Source organism: Aegilops tauschii, chromosome 3 (assembly GCF_002575655.3).
Source record: "Aegilops tauschii subsp. strangulata cultivar AL8/78 chromosome 3, Aet v6.0, whole genome shotgun sequence".
NCBI classification, from domain to species: Eukaryota; Viridiplantae; Streptophyta; class Magnoliopsida; order Poales; family Poaceae; genus Aegilops; species Aegilops tauschii.
In genome coordinates this window covers 354,509,340-354,522,355 of record NC_053037.3, presented here as the reverse complement: position 1 = coordinate 354,522,355, position 13,016 = coordinate 354,509,340, and positions in this window count along the sequence as shown.

The window sequence follows — 13,016 nt, the reverse complement described above, 5'->3', positions numbered from 1 at the left end:
TGTTTATTTGAAGGTTTAGAGTTTGGCACATACAAATTTACTTGGAAAGGCAGGTAGATACCGCATATAGGAAGGTATAGTGGACTCATATGGAATAATTTTGGGGTTTAAGGGATTGGATGCACAAGCAGTATTCCCGCTTAGTACAAGTGAAGGCTAGCAAAAGACTGGGAAGCGACCAACTAGAGAGCGACAACAGTCATGAACATGCATTAAAATTAATAGACATTGAGTGCAAGCATGAGTAGGATATAATCCACCATGAACATATATATCGTGAAGGCTATGTTGATTTGTTTCAACTACATGTGTGAACATGTGCCAGGTCAAGTCACTTAAATCATTCAAAGGAGGATACCACCCCACTATACCACATCACAACCATTTTAATAGCATGTTGGCACGCAAGGTAAACCATTATAACTCATAGCTAATCAAGCATGGCATAAGAAACTATGATCTCTAATTGTCATTGCCAACATGTTTATTCATAATAGGCTGAATCAGGAACGATGAACTAATCATATTTACAAAAACAAGAGAGGTCGAGTTCATACCAGCTTCTCCCATCTCAGTCAGTCCATCATATATCATCATAATTGCCTTTCACTTGCACGATCGAATGATATAAAAATAATAAGAGTGCACGTGCATTGGACTAAGCTGGAATCTGCGAGCATTCAATAAACAGGAGAAGACAAGGCAATATGGGCTCTTGGTTAAATCAACAATAATGCATATAAGAGCCACTTCAACAATTTAATCATGGTCTTCTCCTATCGACCCCCAAAGAAAAGAAAAGAAATAAAACTATTTACACGGGAAAGCTCCCAACAAGCAAAAGAAGAACAGGAAATCTTTTTGGGTTCCTTTTTTAATTATTACTACTACAGCAAGAAAGATAAACTAACTAAAAGCTACACTAATTTTTTTGGTTTTTCTTAAGGTTTAACGAACACACAAGAAGAAATCAGGAAAAAGAAAATAAACTAGCATGGATAGTAGAGTGAAAGAGTATGAGCACCGACATCTAGCAATGAGTGTGTGTGAACATAAATGTAATGTAGGTGGGAAATACGTACTCCCCCAAGCTTAGGCTTTTGGCCTAAGTTGGTTTATTGCCACGGATGGCCTGGCGGATATCCATAGTTGTAGCCGGGGTCGTACTGAGATGAAGAAGACTCTGATTGCCACTGGCTGGCAGTCATCTCCGGATCCCAAAAGTAATCAGACTATCGTGGAGGCTCAAATTGTGGTTCCGGCTCAGGGGCTGGTATAGGGTTCTGGTAGGCGTAAATGGCCGCCCACGGAACAAGATACGGACCTGTAGATAAATTAAACAAGGAAGGAGCAGGCAAGGTAATAGTCTCAGGGTGATGTTTATCAAAGAACAATTTGTATTTAAGCTCCCCTTCCCTATTCTTAACAATGAAATCATGCGCTACCATACTCTTATAATCTAAATATGCATTGGGCAGCAATTTTTCTCTTTCTCATAGTGCCTAATAGGTATGTTATAATGTGCAGCAAGGCGTGAAGCATAAATAGCTCCAAAGATGGGGCCCTTTGTACGGTTCAAACTTAACCGTTTAGCAATAATTCCGCCCATACTAACAGTGCTATCACGGAATAAACCATGGAACAAGATGATAATATCAGGAACACTAAGGTTTCCACAGTTTCCGCGACCAATTAAGCAACAACTAGCAAATATGGCAAAGTAGCGTAAAACAGGAAAATGTATGCTAGTGATTCTTGCATCGAAAACCTTCCTAGTTTCCCCCACAGTAATAGTGTCAATAAACCCATCCACATCTTTACGATGTGGTTCATCTAAGGTACCCTCGAAGGGTATTTTGCAACCTTGCAAAATTCATCTAGTGGCATCTTCTTAACAACATCATATAAATGAAACTCTACTGAAGGAGGTGTTTCCTTAGGAAAATAGTAGAAGTTTTGCACAAAAGTATTGGTGAGTAACAGATACAGATGACGTTGGTCGCGGAGAAAATCGGTGAGGCCAGCATTCTCAGCCAATGAATAGAAATCATCATAAATCCCGGCTTCTCTCAAGAAATCATCGGAAGGACATTCACACGGCCGAACCTCCGCGGTGCGAGGCAAATTATATTTAGGCCTCTATGCTTCTTCATTCTGATTTTCCTTTGAGCTTCGGCTCGATGAGCCCCTCAAAAATCTCTTCATTATTTTCTGAAAATTTCTGAAATTTTTAGTAACTTCAAAATAAAAGTGAACCAAGCTCAACAAAATTGATAGCAACTACTCCTACAAGTGCCTAGAGCCTATATCAAGCATTAGAACTACTTGGAACCATATAAATTTGACATGCAAGCTCAAGAACATGGTCACCTAGGCAGCACAAATTTGCAATGAATAAAGCACTAGAACAAAAACTAATTGGACCAATGGAGGAGTCACATACCAAGGAACAATCTCCCCAAGCAGTTTTGTGAGAAGTGCTTTGAGCAAGGAGATCGAAAATCGCAGCAAAATGAGCTAGAACTCGTGCTTGAGCCGGATGGTGATTTTTTTGGGAGGAAGAAGAAGTGTGTGGGTGCAGGAATAAGTGGAGGGGAGCCACCGTGGGCCCACGAGGCAGGGGGCGCGCCCAGGGGGTAGGGCGCGCCCTCCACCCTCGTGGCCAGGTGCTTGCCCCTCCTGTTGTGTTCTCAGTGCCAGATATTCTAAAAAATTCTAGAAAAAATCATATTCCATTTTCAGGGCATTTGGAGAACTTTTATTTTCGAGGTATTTTTATATTGCACAGATAAATCAGGAAATAGACAGAAAAATACTATTTTTACTTTATTTCAACTAAATAACAGAAAGTAGAGAGAGGGTACAGAAGATTGTGCCTTCTAGTTTCGTCCATCTCATTCTCATCAAAAGGAATCCACTAACAAGGTTGATCAAGTCTTGTTAACAAACTCATTCCGAATAACATGGAACCGGAGAAATTTCGAATAACACTATGTTACCTCAACGGGGATATGCACATCCCCAATAATAAGAATATCATATTTCTTCTTGACAGTAGGAAGAGGAAATTCAAAACCTCCAAAAATAATCGATGGAATTTTTCCAATAGAATTGATACTGTGGACTTGAGGTTGTTTCCTCGGAAAGTGTACCGTATGCTCATTACCATTAACATGAAAAGTGACATTGCCTTTGTTGCAATCAATAACAGCCCCTGTAGTATTCAAAAAAGGTCTTCCAAGAATAATAGACAGACTATCGTCCTCGGGAATATCAAGAATAACAAAGTCCGTTAAAATAGTAACGTTTGCAACCACAACAGGCACATCCTCACAAATACCGACAGGTATAGCAGTTGATTTATTAGCCATTTGCAAAGATATTTCAGTAGGTGTCAACTTATTCAAATCAAGTCTACGATATAAAGAGAGAGGCATAACACTAACACCGGCTCCAAGATCACATAAAGCAGTTTTAACATAGTTTCTTTTAATGGAGCATGGTATAGTTGGTACTCCTGGATCTCCATGTGTCTTTGGTATTCCACCCTTAAAAGTGTAATTAGCAAGCATGGTGGAAATTTCAGCTTCCGGTATCTTTCTTTTATTAGTAACAATATCTTTCATATACTTAGCATAAGGATTCATTTTGAGCATATCAATCAAACGCATACGCAAAAAGATAGGTCTAATCATTTCAGCAAAGCGCTCAAAATCCTCATCATCCTTTTTCTTGGATGGTTTGTGAGGAAAGGGCATGGGTTTCTGAACCCATGGTTATCTTTCTTTACCATGTTTCCTAGCAACAAAGTCTCTCTTATCATAACGTTGATTCTTTGATTGTGGGTTATCAAGATCAACAGCAGGTTCAATTTCTACATCATTATCATTGCTAGGTTGAGCATCATCATGAACATTATCATTCACATTTTCACTAGGTTCATGTTCATTACCAGATTGTGTTTCAGCATCAGAAATAGAAATATCATTTGGATTCTCAGGGGTTTCAGCAACAGGTTCACTAGAAGCATGCAAAGTCCTATCATTTTTCTTTTTCTTCTTTTTAGAAGAACTAGGTGCATCAATATTATTTCTCTGAGAATCTTGCTCAATTCTCTTAGGGTGGCCTTCAGGATACAAAGGTTCCTAAGTCATTCTACCAGTTCTAGTAGCCACTCTAACGGCATAATCATTTTTCTTACTATTCATTTCATTGAGAAAATCATTCTGAGCTTTAAGTACTTGTTCTACTTGAGTGGTAACCATAGAAGCATGTTTAGAAATGAGTTTAAGTTCACCTTTAACAATAGCCATATAATCACCCAAGTGTTCAATCATATACGCATTTTGTTTTAATTGTCTACCAAAATAAGCATTGAAATCTTCTTGCTTAACCATAAAGTTATCAAACTCATCCAAACATTGGCTAGCAATCTTAGTAGGAGGGATTTCAGCTTTATCATATCTATAGAGAGAATTTACCTTTACTACCTGTGTCGGGTTATCAAGACCATGAGTTTCTTCAATGGGTAATGGATTAAGATCATATGTTTCTTCAACATGCGGTAGATTTAGGCCATGTATTTCTTCAATAGGAGGTAAATTCTTAACATCTTCAGCTTTAATACCTTTTTCTTTCATAGATTTCTTTGCCTCTTGCATATCTTCGGGACTGAGAAATAGAACACCCCTCTTCTTCGGAGTTGGTTTAGGAATAGGCTCAGGAATTGGCTCAGGAAGTGTCCAATTATTTTCATTTGTCAACATATTATTCAATAGAATTTCTACTTCATCAGTGTTCTTTCCCTGAAAACACAACCAGCACAACTATCCAGGTAATGTCTGGAAGCATCGGTTAGTCCATTATAAAAGATATCAAGTATTTCATTTTTCTTAAGAGGATGATCAGGCAAAGCATTAAGTAACTTGAGAAGCCTCCCCCAAGCTTGTGGGAGACTCTCTTCTTAGATTTGCACAAAATTGTATATATCCCTTAAAGCAGCTTGTTTCTTATGAGCAGGGAAATATTTAGCAGAGAAGTAATAAATCATGTCCTGGGGACTACGCACACAACCAGGATCAAGAGAATTAAACCATATCTTAGCATCACCCTTTAATGAGAACGGAAATATTTTAAGGATATAAAGGTAGCGGGTTCTCTCATCATTAGTAAATAGGGTGGCTATATCATTTAATTTAGTGAGATGTGCCACAACAGTTTCAGATTCATAGCCATAAAAAGGATCAGATTCAACCAAAGTAATTATATCAGGATCAATAGAGAATTCATAATCCTTATCAGTAACACAGATAGGTGAAGTAGCAAAAGCAGGGTCAGGCTTCATTCTAGCATTAAGAGATTGCTGCTTCCATTTAGCTAATAACCTCTTGAGCTCATATCTATCTTTGCAAGCTAAACTAGCTAAAGTAGCTTCTTTTTCAAAAACATAACCCTCAGGAATAACAGGAGAGTCTTCATCATCACTTTCATCAATGTAATCAGTTTCAATAATTTCTTTCTCTCTAGCCCTAGCAATTTGTTCATCAAAATTCACTAAGTGGCACAGTAGTATCAATCATAGAAGTAGTTTCATCATAAGTATCATGCATAGCAGAAGTGGCATCATCAATAACATGCGACATATCAGAACGAATAGCAGAAGCAGGTTTAGGTGTCGCAAGCTTACTCAAAACAGAAGGTGAATCAAGTGCAGAGCTAGATGGCAGTTCCTTACCTCCCCTCGCAGTTGAGGGATAAATTGTTGTCTTAGCGTCTTTCAAGTTCTACATAGTGACCAGTAGATATAAATCCCAAGTGACTCAAAGAATAGAGCTATGCTCCCCGGCAACGGCGCCAGAAAATAATCTTGATAACCCACAAGTATAGGGGATCGCAACAGTTTTCGAGGGTAGAGTATTCAACCCAAATTTATTGATTCGACACAAGGGGAGCCAAAGAGTATTCTCAAGTATTAGCAGTTGAGTTGTCAATTCAACCACACCTGGATAACTTAGTATCTGCAGCAAAGTATTTAGTAGCAAAGTAATATGGAAGTAACGGTAGCGCTAACAAAGGTAACAGTAGCAAAAGTAATATTTTTGGTGTTTTGTAGTGATGGTAACAGTAGCAAAGGAAAAGTAAATAAGCGAAGAACAATATATGAAAAGCTCGTAGGCATTGGATTGGTGATGGAGAATTATGCCGGATGTGGTTCATCATGTAACAGTCATAACATAGGGTGACACAGAACTAGCTCCAATTCATCAATGTAATGTAGGCATGTATTATGAATATAGTCATACGTGCTTATGGAAAAGAACTTGCATGACATCTTTTGTCCTACCCTCCCGTGGTAGCGGGGTCCTATTGGAAACTAAGGGATATTAAGGCCTCCTTTTACTAGAGTACCGGAACAAAGCATTAGCACATAGTGAATACATGAACTCCTCAAACTATGGTCATCACCGGGAGTGGTCCCAATTATTGTCAGTTCGGGGTTGCCGGATCATAACACATAGTAGGTGACTATAGACTTGCAAGATAGGATCAAGAACTCACATATATTCATAAAAACATAATAGGTTCATATCTGAAATCATCGCACTCAGGCCCTAGTGACAAGCATTAAGCATAGCAAAGTCATAGCAACATCAATCTCAGAACATAGTGGATACTAGGGATCAAACCCTAACAAAACTAACTCGATTACATGATAGATCTCATCCAACCCATCAACGTCCAGCAAGCCTAGGATGGAATTACTCACGCACGGCGGTGAGCATCATGAAATTGGTGATGGAGGATGGTTGATGATGACGACGGTGACGGATTCCCCTCTCCGGACCCACGAACAGACTCCAGATCAGCCCTCCCGAGAGGTTTTAGGGCTTGGCGGCGGCTCCGTATCGTAAAACGCGATGAATCCTTCTCCTTGATTTTTTTCTCCCCGAAAGTGAATATTTGGAGTTGGAGTTGAGGTCGGCGGAGCGTCAGGGGGCCCACGAGGTAGGGGGCGCGCCCTCCACCCTCGTGCACAGGGTGTGGGCCCCCTTATGTGGATTTTTCTTCCGGTATTTTTCTTATTTTCCAAATAGATGTTTCGTGGAGTTTCAGGTCATTCCGAGAACTTTTGTTTCTACACATAAATAACACCATGGAAAGTCTGCTGAAAACAGCGTCAGTCCGGGTTAGTTCCATTCAAATCATGTAAGTTAGAGTCCAAAACAAGGGCAAAAGTGTTTGGAAAAGTAGATACGATGGAGACGTATCACGTACCTACACAAAAAAATAAGAACCTTGCAACCAACGCGATAAAGGGGTTGTCAATCCCTTCAGGACCACTTGCAAAAGTGAGATCTGATAGAGATGATAAGATAATATTTTTGGTATTTTTATGATAAAGATTAAAAGTAAAGATTGCAAAATAAATGGCGGCAGAAATAGCTAGTTGACGGAAGATTAATATGATGGCAAATAGATCCGGGGGCCATAGGTTTCACTAGGGGCTTCTCTCAAGATAGCATAAGTATTACGGTGGGTGAACAAATTACCATCGAGCAATTGATAGAAAAGTGCATCATTATGAGAATATCTAGGCATGATCATGTATATAGGCATCACGTCCGCGACAAGTAGACCGAAACGATTCTGCATCTACTACTATTACTCCACACATCGACCGCTATCCAGCATGCATCTAGAGTATTAAGTTCATAAGAACAGAGTAACGCATTAGGCAAGATGACATGATGTAGAGGGATAAACTCAAGCAATATGATATAAAACCCATCTTCTTATCCTCGATGGCAACAATACAATACGTGTCGTTTCCCCTGCTGTCACTGGGATCGAGCAACGGAAGATTGAACCCAAAGCTAAGCACTTCTCCATTGCAAGAAAGATCAATCTAGTAGGCCAATCCAAACTGATAATTCGAAGAGACTTGCAAAGATAACAAATCATACATAAAAGAATTCATAGGAGATTCAAATATTGTTCATAGATAATCTTGATCATAAACCCACAATTCATCGGATCTCGACAAACACACCGCAAAAAGAGGTACATCGAATAGATCTCCAAGAAGATCGAGGAGAACTTTGTATTGAGATCCAAAGAGAGAGAAGAAGCCATCTAGCTAATAACTATGGACCCGAAGGTCTGAGGTAAACTACTCACACATCATCGGAGAGGCTATGGTGTTGATGTAGAAGCCCTCCGTGATCGATTCCCCTCCGGCAGAGCGCCGGAAAAGGCCCCCAGATGGGATCTCACGGGTATAGAAGGTTGCGGCGGTGGAAATAGGGTTTCATGGGTGCTCCTGGACGGTTTCGGGGTATATGGTTATATATAGGAGGAAGAAGTAGGTCGGTGGAGCTGCGAGGGGCCCACGAGGGTGGGGGCGCGCCCAGGGGGCAGGCGCGCCTCCCTGCCTCATGGCCTCCTCACTTCTTTCTTGACGTCCACTCCAAGTCCTCTGGATCACGTTTGTTCCAAAACTAACTCTCCCGAAGGTTTCATTCAATTTGGATTTCGTTTGATATTCCTTTTCTGCGAAACACTGAAATAGGCAAAAAAAACAGCAAATTGCACTGGGCCTTGGGTTAGTAGGTTAGTCCCAATAATAATATAAAAGTGTATAATAAAGCCCATTAAACATCCAAAACCGATAATATAATAGCACGGAACAATAAAAAATTATAGATACGTTGGAGACGTATCAAGCATCCCCAAGCTTAATTCCTGCTCGTCCTCGAGTAGGTAAATGATAAAAACAGAATTTTTGATGTGGAATGCTACCTAACATAATTTTCGAAGTAATTCTCTTTATTGTGGCATGAATGTTCAGATCCGAAAAATTCAAGATAAAAGTTTAATATTGACATAAAAATAATAATACTTCAAGCATACTAACTAAGCAATCATGTCTTCTTAAAATAACATGGCCAAAGAAAGTTCATCCCTACAAAATCATATAGTTTCGTCATGCTCCATTTTTGTCACACAAGAATGCTCTCATCATGCACAACCCCGATGACAAGCCAAGCAATTATTTCATACTTTAGTAATCTCAAACCTTTTTCAACTTTCACGCAATACATGAGCGTGAGCCATGGATATAGCAATATGGGCGGAATAGAATATAATGATGGGGGTTATGTGGAGAAGACAAAAAAGGAGAAAGTCTCACATTGACACCACTACTGGAATCAGCTAATTTGCCATCTGCCAGCTCTTTGCCGTCTGCTAGCTGACGGCAAAGAAGCTCTTTGCCATCAGCTACCCAAAAGCAGACGGCAAAGAAAGGGCAGACGGCAAAGAAGCTCTTTGCCGTCTGCCAGCTCTTTGCCGTCGGCCAGCGGACGGCAAAGAATCTTTGCCGTCCGCTGGCGGACGGCAAAGAGTGAGGTGGCCCCCACCCCCCGCCCGTTTTTGAAAAACTTAACGGGCCACCTCTTTGCCGTCCGCTAGCAGACGGCAAAGAGGCAAAAAAGCGGACGGCAAAGGGGGGCGGACGGCAAAGAGCCTACTACCTAACGGCCCGTACCCCCCGCCCGTTACTCACTTCTTCCCTCTCCCTCGCCGTTTCTCTCCTCCCACGCCGCCGCCCGCCGCACGCCGCCGCCGCCCCGTCGCCCCCGCCGCCCCGGCTCGCCGCCGCCCCGGGGCCCCGTCGCCCTCACCGCCCCGGCCCCCCGCCGCCCCAGCCAGACCGCCCGGGCCCGGCCCCCCGCCGCCCCAGGCCCGCCCCCTCGCCGTTTCTCTCCTCCCACGCCGCCGCCCGCCGCGCGCCGCCGCCACCCCGTCGCCCCCGCCCCGGGGCCCCGTCGCCCTCACCGCCCCGGCCCCCCGCCGCCCCGCCCCCCCGCCCGGGCCCGGCCCCCCGCCGCCCCAGGCCCGCCCCCGGCCGCCCCAGGCCCGGCCCCCCGCCGCCCCAGGCCGCCTCCTCCACCGCCCCGCCCCCTCCTCCACCGGCCTCCTCCACCCCCCAGGTGAGCCCCCCATTTTTCAGTTTTCTTTTCTTTTTTTTTCTTTTTTTTCCTTTTTAGTTTTAGTTTTAGTTTAGATTTAGTTTTAGTTGTAGTTTTAGGTTTAGGTTTAGTTGTAGGCTTAGTTTAGTTTGAGGAAAGAAGAAGAAGAAGAGAAAAAGAGGAGAGGAGGAGAAGAAGAAGAGGAAAAAGGAAAGGAAGAAGAAGAAGAGGAGGAGGAGAAGAAAAAAGAAGAAGAGGAAGAAGAAGAAGAGAAAAAGAGGAGAGGAGGAGAAGAAGAAGAGGAAAAAGGAAAGGAAGAAGAAGAAGAGGAGGAGGAGAAGAAAAAAGAAGAAGAGGAAGAAGAAGAAGAAAAAAGAGGAGAGGAGGAGAAGAAGAAGAGGAAAAAGGAAAGGAAGAAGAAGAAGAGGAGGAGGAGAAGAAAAAAGAAGAAGAGGAAGAAGAAGAAGAAGAAAAAAGAGGAGAGGAGGAGAAGAAGAAGAGGAAAAAGGAAAGGAAGAAGAGGAGGAGGAGGAGGAGAAGAAAAAAGAAGAAGAGGAAGAAAAGGAAGAATAGGAAGAAGAAGAAAAGGAAAAAAGAGGAAAAAACCCCGACCCGACACGGTACCCCGACCCCGACCCGGCACCCCGACACGACACCCGACCCCTAGACCCCGACCCCGACACCCCGACCCCGAGCCTGACCCGACACCCCGACCCCGACACCGACACGGCACCCCGACCCCGACCCCGACCCCGACACCCCGACCCCGACCCCGACACCCCGACCCCGAGCCTGACCCGACACCCCGACCCTGACACCGACACGGCACCCCGACCCCGACCCGACACCCCGACCCCGAGACCCCGACCCCGACACCGACACGACACCCCGACACCGACACCCTGACACCACACCCACCCTTACCCCGACACCGACACGGCACCCCGACCCCGACCCGGCACCCCGACCCGACACCCCGACCCCGAGACGGCATCCCGACCCGACACCCCGACCCGGCACCCCGACCCGACACCCCGACCCGGCACCCCGACCTGACACCCCGACCCCGAGACGGCACCCCGAGCCTGACCCGACACCCCGACCCCGACACCGACACGGCACCCCGACCCCGACCCGGCACCCCGACAAGACACCCCGACCCCGAGCCTGACCCGACACCCCGACCCCGACACCGACACGGCACCCCGACCCCGACCCGGCACCCCGACCCCGAGACCCCGAGCCTGCCATCTAGTGACGTGTAGATGACATCATAAGGCGGACGGCAAAGACCAAAGGCTCTTTGCCGTCTGCGGCGGACGGCAAATGTCTGCCGTTAGCCACTTAACGGACTGACAGCGCAATTATTGCCGTCCGCCCTCTTTGCCGTCCGCCGCAGACGGCAAAGAGCCTTTGCCGTCCGCCGCCAGGAAACAGACGGCAAAGCAGCTGTTTACCGTAGCCTTCTTTGCCGGAGCCTTTTGCCGTCCGCGGCTGACGGCAAAGGTCTTTGCCGTCCGCCTTTCGAGCCTTTGCCGTCCGCCATGGCAGACGGCAAAGTAGCTGTTTCCTGTAGTGCACGGCTAATCAACGGGCTAGGGAGATGCCCATCAATTGATGTCAATGCAAGGAGTAGGGATTGCCATGCAATGGATGCACTAGAGCTATAAATGTATGAAAGCTGAACGAAAGAAACTAAGTGGGTGTGCATCCAACTTGCTTGCTCACGAAGACCTAGGGCATTTGAGGAAGCCCATTGTTGGAATATACAAGCCAAGTTATATAATGAAAAATTCCCACTAGTATATGAAAGTGACAAAACAAGAGACTCTCTATCATAAAGATCGTGGTGCTACTTTGAAGCACAAGTGTGGAAAAAGGATAGTAGCATTGCCCCTTTTTATTTCCTTTTTTTCTTTCCCTTTTTTTGGGCCTTTCCTTTTTTGGCCTTTCTCTTTTTTTATTTAGGACAATGCTCTATTAATGATGATCATCACACTTCTATTTATTTACAACTAAATGATTACAACTCGAAACTAGAACAAAATATGACTCTATATGAATGCCTCCGGCGGTGTACCAGGATGGGCAATGAATCAAGAGTGATATGTATGAAATATTATGCATGGTGGCTTTGCCACAAATACGATGTCAACTACATGATCATGCAAGGCAGTATGACAATGATGAAGCGCGTCATAATAAATGGAACGGTGGAAAGTTGCATGGCAATATATCTTGGAATGGCTATGGAAATGCCATAATAGGTAGGTATGGTGGCTGTTTTGAGGAAGATATAAGGAGGTTTATGTGTGATAGAGCGTATCGTATCACGGGGTTTGGATGCACCAGCGAAGTTTGCACCAACTCTCAAAGTGAGAAAGGGCAATGCACGGTACCGAAGAGGCTAGCAATGATGGAAAGGTGAGAGTGCGTATAATCCATGGACTCAACATTAGTCATAAAGAACACACATATTTATTGCAAAAATCTACAAGTCATCAAAAAGCAAGCACTACGCGCATGCTCCTAGGGGGATAAATTGGTAGGAAAAGACCATCGCTCGTCCCCGACCGCCACTCATAAGGATGACAATCAAAGAACACCTCATGTTTCAAATTTGTTACACAACGTTTACCATACGTGCATGCTACGGGACTTGCAAAATTCAACACAAGTATTTCTCAAATTCACAACTACTCAACTAGCACAACTTTAATATCACTATCTCCATATCTCAAAACAATCATCAAGTATCAAACTTCTCTTAGTATTCAATGCACTTATATGAAAGTTTTTATTATACCAATCTTGGATGCCTATCATATTAGGACTAATTTTATAGCCAAAGCAAATTACCATGCTGATCTAAAAGACTCTCAAAATAATATAAGTGAAGCATGAGAGATCAATAATTTCTATAAAATAAAACGATCACCATGCTCTAAAAGATATAAGTGAAGCACTAGAGCAAAATTGTTTAGCTCAAAAGATATAACTGAAGCACATAGAGTATTCTAATAAATTCCGATTATTGTGTGTTTC